We start from the raw sequence: 7,565 nt of genomic DNA on the forward strand, positions 1-7,565 counted from the left end.
ATAATGGTATTGTGTCCAATCACAAAAAAAAAAGAAAGAAAAGAAAAAAGAACTTGCTAGACTCATTCCACAGTTTCTAAAAAGTGTTTCTATTTCTTCTTCCTTTTCTCATGTTGGTCCAAATTACTCCTAACACAGTGTTGGAAATGTTCATATTTCTATGATTGATACTGCACAACACTGCATGAGCCCTCATCCTCCTATTTAAACAATGAACCATAAATGCATACTTTTTTTTAGGAGTGCTTTAGAGCTTCACACTACCTCCTCCCAGTTTATTCAGGTTTATTAGTATGCATTTCTCCAGTTGTTTTTTATTGCAAGAAATAATTATTTTTAGATAATTATTTTAATGGTTTGTCATTTGTTGGATTATTATTGCAAACATTTAGAGACATTGACATTTTGTAACATGGTACTTACTATTTTTATACTATTATCAGGGCTTAATATAAATTCCAGTTTTCTCATTTCCTTATAAAACTAATTATAAAAATCTAAGGATGTCTTTACTCCAGAACTATCATCCTTTGAAATCCATTTAGTTTTATCTTTATGCACAAATATTGGATGTGAAGTTAATTTTTTTGTGTTAGTTTTTCTGACAAATTTTTTTATGTTTATTCAATAGCCTTTGAGCCCACTATTAGGGACTGAAATGTAACTTTTGTAGTGAACGAAATTCAAATGTTGCAGTGTGGTCACAAGTGCACCTGCCATCTTGTTCCTATTCTGTCCTAGAATACAAGCAGAAAACAGTATATATTAGCTACTGAGATACTGAGAGTAGGAGAAAGCTTGGGTAACTCAAACTGCTACTACCTCCTGGACAGACTGACCCTCATCACCAAGTTGTCCTCTCAAAGTAGTGCTAATGCAACATAAAACTAAACACCAAGTTCATTGAGGTTAGAGTCTCTACCATCTATTAATGGTGATACTAACAATGAAATAACCAAAGAGAAGTGGGAATAGGAATAAAAGGTCAACAAGGAAACCCTAGTTAGATCACCATCTTCTGATTTTTAGGTGGTTAGTAATGCTCACAGTAAATGATTACCTTTTCTATTGCTGCTCTGACAAATCTTCACAAACTAAATGGTTTAAACTAACAAATTTATTATCACAACTCTGGGGTCTATAATAAGTCTCACTGGATTAAGATCTCAAGGGCTGCATTCACTTCTGGAGGCTCAGAGCAGAATCTGGTTCCTTGCTTTTCCCAGCTTTCAGGGTCACCAACTTCAAAGCCAGTAATGTTGGGCCAGGTCCTCATGCTGCATCAATCTTAGCTCCTCTTCTGCTTCTCTGTCTCACTTAAAGACCCCTGTGATTACATTAGGCACACCTAGATAATCCAGGCAAATGTCCCTATTTTAAAATCTGCTGATGAGCAATTTTAATTCTATCTGCTACTTGAATTCTCCTTTCCAATATATCCTAACATATTCATGGGTTCTAGATTAGAACATGGACATCTTAGGAGAAGGAAGGAGGCATTATTCTACTACCACACTTAATATTATTTTAGGTAGAAAATGCAATTATTTGAAAGATGGAAATAGAGACAGTCTTTCACAATTCAAAGAAAAAAAAAAGGCTTAAACTGAGATTTTCCTGAAGTGTAATGCTTAGCATTCTGTGAATATTCAAGTATATTTTATAGAACTTAATGAGTAATAATGTCAATTCCTAGTGCCATGAAAATGTTCGACATCACTATTCATCAGTGCAGGAAATGTTTCCAGGTGGCATTGGACTGACCCATTTCTCCCTACCCCTTCCCTTTTCCTGCACACAGATCTCAGAATAAATACAGAATAACCTGAGAATGCAAAAATCTTGATTTAATTTGAACCATATGAAATAGCCCAGACCTTATTCCTGTTCCTTCTAGGAAATGTAACATCTCAAGTTAAGGAGGTACTGCCGGGACATCCCAGGCCTTGGTCCTCCCAGCAGTGGAAGCAGGATGTCCTTCAGAGCTTTGGCAGTGAGTCATGTTGCCCCTGAGGTATATAACCCAGGGTGCGATACTTTTCAGGGTCTCTCAGCTACAGCACAAGTGTGGTATGCTCAGTGGAGACTTCATCTGTCCTAAGCAACTTTCTCTAGCCATGGGGGACTGGCTTACAATTGATCCAAGACTTCCATTAGCTGCCTATTTGTAGATAATCAACCTGCTTCATGTAACTGGCATATATGAGCGTGTTCAGTCTCACTGTTTTCAGGCAATTGGTAAAACTGTAGCCTAAGATGCAGTGGGCAGTGTTTAGATGCCTGATCCTGCCGACTGGCATAGTAATGCTGTTTGCTATCCTCAGTGCAGCAGGAATCCTCCCTTGGGATTGGTAATTAGCAAACCTTTTCTACAGTCACTAAAATGCAAATTCAAACCACAATTAAATGCCACTGTAGACCCAATGGAAAGGCTAAAACTAAAGACTGTCAATACCACGCGTTGGTGAGGATGTAGACCAACTAGAATACCATCCATGCATTTCTAAAGGGAATGCACTTTGGAATAGTTTGGTGGTTTGTCATAAAGTTAAACATTTACTTACCATATGTCCAGCCATTCTACTTTTAGTTATTTACCCAAGGTAATGAAAACATACATCTACACAAATATATGAATGTTCATAGCAGCTTTAAAACAACCCCACTCTGAAAACAATCCAAGTGACTAGCAATCAGTGAATAATCAACAAATGGAAGCACAACAGCAATGGGATACTGCTCACCAAGGAAAAAGAATAAAGCACTGAAACAAGTCATAAGATGAAGACATCTGAAAAGCATCTTTACTTGTCTATATTTTTCAGAATTCATTGTACACTTTAATTTTAAGTACATCCTACCTCAGGAGGAATGATTAAAAGAAACAATTATGAAAAGGAAATAAATTTTAGAATAGATATGCATAGGTTAGTAATCTAGAGGATATAGACTACAAAATCTCTCAGAATAAGTATCCAAAAGATAGAAAAATATGAGAGAAAAGTTAAAAAACATGGGAGTTTCACTTTGAAAGACAAAAAAAAAAAACTGTCCAATAGTTCTAAGAGGAGGAATTAGACAAAATGAAGAGGAAGTACAGAATTTTCAGAGGAAATATCCCTGGGATGAAGAAAGACTCAAGTCTTCTAATCACATGGCCCGTATATTGCCAAGCAGGATTAAAAAACATACATTCTCATATAAGCATATCTACATGTATCCCTCTTAAAATTTCTGCAACAAAGTCATAATTAGCTTTCAGGGGAAGGGGAAGCATTATTTTCAAAAGAATCATTTCTTATTTATAGAAAACATCAGAAGTTAAAAACAAACAAAAAAACTAGTGTATTCAAATTTCTGGATGTTACTTAGCATCATTTGCTTAGACAGCTTTTGTTCCATTGCCAAGTTAAAAGTTAAAAGAGAATTCTGGACAGGTTGATACATCAGAGAAACACAAGCCCACCTTCTCTTTTTCCACTCTCTCTCTAAACACATATCATGATAAAGTGTGTTTTTATATATCTTTAATGACTTATATTGCACTGAAAACAAGATAAACATCTCCCCAGACCAGGTACAGAATGGAAATACAAAGTGATAAATGAAGGCTGAAGCCACAGACTTACTGACATAGATTTTTATTGCAGTGAGAACATTACAATGCAGAAGAAAAAATGAGGTTAAAGAAAATTTTAGAGATGTTAATGGATATTGAGAACAAAGATGATCGACCGTAGACATTCCTGAATTAAGAAACTAATGAATGAAATAGAGGAAGACTTCAAACGTGTCATACAGAAACTTTCCCCTACACTGAAGGAAGAACTGAGTATACATGTTGAAAGAACACTGTTTCACAGGAGAAATTGACCTAGAACTTTCAACACTAAGCCACATCCTGAAGGTTTTGAATTCCAACAACTAAAATTTTGTGCAAAAAAAAAGTCAAGTCTCCCCCAAGTAAGGAGGAGGGAGGAGGAAATCTGCCAGAGACCCTCCACAACAATATTCAATGCCAGAAGATGATTAAACAATGACTCTAGAAAGGTCTAGGGAAAAGAAAGCATGGGCCAAAAGTATTACACCCAGACAAGTTGCATTGAATTTAAAGGCACAAGACAGATCCCTTTTAATAACTAAAGAAGAGAACAGAAAATGTATGAGCTCTTCACATCCAGCTGGACCTGAATCAAAATAAAGAACTTAGTAATGGAGAAACAGTGACACAAAGCCCATGGTAAACACTGAATCTGTCTAAATGAAGCACTAATTATAAACAACTGTGGTAATTACAATTATAGAAGCAAATGCAAATGTTTTAAACCTTGGCAACTTAGAGTAATATAACTAACAAAATTAGAAGGTAGGGAAAGAAGGAAGTGAGAGAAGATAGAAGTCTTCTAATTTCCTTACTTACTATGGCAGGAAGTCAACTAATAAAGTCTAAAATTAGCGCATGTGGTTAAGATGATGACTCTAACCTCTTTTTTTTTTTTTTTGGTAACTCTCTGTGGGGAAGGAAACCTTATCAGCAATTTTTATTTTCACTTCCACTTTTTTTTTTCTTGTGTTAAATTCAATTACATTTATTTTCATTTCAGTTTCTTCTGGTAAATTGGAATTTATAGTATCATTAAATTAAATACATTCTTCTAAAACATACCATATATCATTTTTGGAAAATTAGTGCTGTCTTGTTATGTACCTCTCTATCTGTCCCTACCCTCCTATCTCTGTCTGTACACAGTGGAGACTGCCAAAATGTATGGGATTTGAGGCTATTTCATAATTTCTCCTCCATACTTTGCTGAATCCTTCATGTTCTTCATAATTGTTGCCATACGAAGGGAATCTGGCTTTTGTACTTTTTGGAATTGATAGAAGTCAAGAGGGTCTTACTAGCCAGGGATGACCATATACCTGGTCTCGGCAAGAAAAGGAAAGGAAAGCAGTCAACTCATCACCAGGAAGAGTGAGGGAAGGCTTCTGTCAAAACGAGATATAAAAGATCAAACTACTTCATGAGCACCTTGCCTCTCCTATGCCCAGGACATGCAGGGGACTCCATTGCAACTGAATCTGTCTTCCATGGACACTCTCCCTGGGCAGAAAGTAAAACCACCAGCGACTTCAGGCTCACACTTTTAAGAGTTAAGGGTTCCAGACAAAGGAGAAGGAGGTGTCTATAGTCTATCACCCACAAAGGAGCTCAAATTGCCCAGCCTGGGTCAGGGTCCCTTTCTATGCCTGGGCAAGGAAATATGTGTTTGATGGCCTCAAACGAACTATGTGGGTTGAGAGAAAAGTATTCTCCAGAAAAAAAGACGTGCCAGCCAGACAGGAAGATAGCTGCTGTTCACTAAAATCTCTACTGTGTCGTTAAAAACAAAAACCCTATGATTTTGTGTAGAAGAATACAATAAAAATTACTTTCCATTATTCCAGAAAAGATGTATGGATTTACCTGAGTGTTAGATGTTAACCTTCACTAATACTCTACTATTACGAAATTAGCCTAATAAACAACATCATGGACAAGAGCAGCAAATGATTGCCCGATCCTCATTTCTCCCAATAGATAATTTATAATTAATATTCTCAAAATAATCCACTTCATTACAAAGGATTTAAAAATTATGAGGTAAAGTATTTACTTTGTCATTTCATCACTACTTTTTATTATTTAGTCAACTTCTTGGAGACATTTTTAAAAACAAAATGTGAAATTTAACAAAAAATATGTAACTAATGTAAACTATTATTCAAAACAAATCACTCAGTTAACTGAACGTTACGTTAAGGAAAATGAACAAATAGCCCTTGTGGGATGTTATGGCAGTCCTAAACCTGTGTACAAACTCTTTTGACATTCCTCCCTTTGAGAAATGAGGTCTCCCTGTCCTTAAACATATGCTTACTATAGTGATTTGCTTCTAACTGACAGAGTACAGGATAAATGTCAGTGTGTAACTCCAACCTTAGATCATAAAAGAACAACACAGATTCTACTTTGTTTACTGAGACGTTCCAACTTAGAAACCCAGAGAACCATATAAGTTCCACTAACTAACCTGCAGTGCCACACTGCAGGTAGATATGTGCATTAAGCATCCTCATCTTTGGTCTGAGCCAATCGCCAACATCATCCACCAGATATGAAAAGAGTCACCTGGATGATATCAGTCCCCTTCATTTACTCCCAGACGTTTAGTGTTCCTAGGTGAGACCTCAGACATTAGGAGTAGAGGTAAAACATTTCTGCTCTTGCCTATTTGAATTCAAGATCCACGAAGCTCAGAATAAACTTATTGTGTTCAAAGGACAAATTTTGGGGTAATTTTTTATGCAGCATTAGATAAATAGAACAGGTGTGCCCAACTGTTAAAAATATAATGAATAAAATCAAAATAAGGTTATTTTGCTTATACATCAACTGGGCAAAACTCAACAGCCTAATGATATAATTATGGCAAAGATGTGGAGCAGTTGAAGTTCTTGTACACTGCCATTGGGCATGTAAATTGGTCAACCATTTGAGAAGACAAATCTGGAAAAATCTAGTAAAATATCAATGTACATGAACTGTGACCATCAGTTTCACTTGGAGGAATATAACCTAGAGACATTTGTTTTTCCATTGGGAGGCATTGTATAAAAATAAAGTTTGTTGGGGTTGGGGCTATAACTCAGTGGTAGAGCACTTGCCTTGCATGTGTGAGGCACTGGGTTCGATCCTCAGCATCACATAAAAATACATAAATAAAATAATGTTTGTTGCAAAATTACTTGTTATAAGAAAAATCTGGAACCCATCTAAGTATCCATCTGCTCTGGTTTGGATGTAGCTTATCCTTCAAATGTTCATGTATGGGAAGCTTTATCCCCTGTTTAGCGGTGTTGATGGGAAGAACAGGTGGGGCCTAGTGGAAGGTAATTAAGTCTTAGAGTATTCATGCTCTCACCATGTAGATGGTGTCTCTGAAGAGTGAGTCTCTGTAATGAGTTATTATAAAGCAAAGTATTATAAAGTTATTATAAAGCAAGGCTATCCCACATATTAGCCCTAGTGTGGAACTCACATGTATATAGGATCAAATGTGTCATATGAGACATCAAACAGAGAAAATGACATAAAATCTTGTCTGAGACTAAACTCCTATGTTAGATGTTACTATAAAAAAATATGATGGCAACACTTCCACAGCTCAGTAATTTTCCCCAATAAAACATCTAAAAGTAATATGAAAAAATTATAATCAGGGAGAGGAGGTGTGGGGATAGTAAGGATAGTAGGATGAATCAGACATTATTACTCTAGGTACATATATATACATAATTACACAACTGGTGGGATTCTACATCATGTATAACCAGAAGAATAAGAAATTACACTCCATCTATATATGATGTATCAAAGTGCATTCTACTGTCATGCATAACTAATTAGGACAAATACAAAATAAATTTAAAAAATTATAATCATATAAATAAATTGACTGCTCTGAGGGAGTTTTAGCAAATCAAATAAAATAGAAAAATCAGCACTCCTAGAATTTGGGTAA

Source organism: Ictidomys tridecemlineatus, chromosome 11 (genome assembly GCF_052094955.1).
Source record: "Ictidomys tridecemlineatus isolate mIctTri1 chromosome 11, mIctTri1.hap1, whole genome shotgun sequence".
In the NCBI taxonomy this organism is placed as follows: Eukaryota; Metazoa; Chordata; class Mammalia; order Rodentia; family Sciuridae; genus Ictidomys; species Ictidomys tridecemlineatus.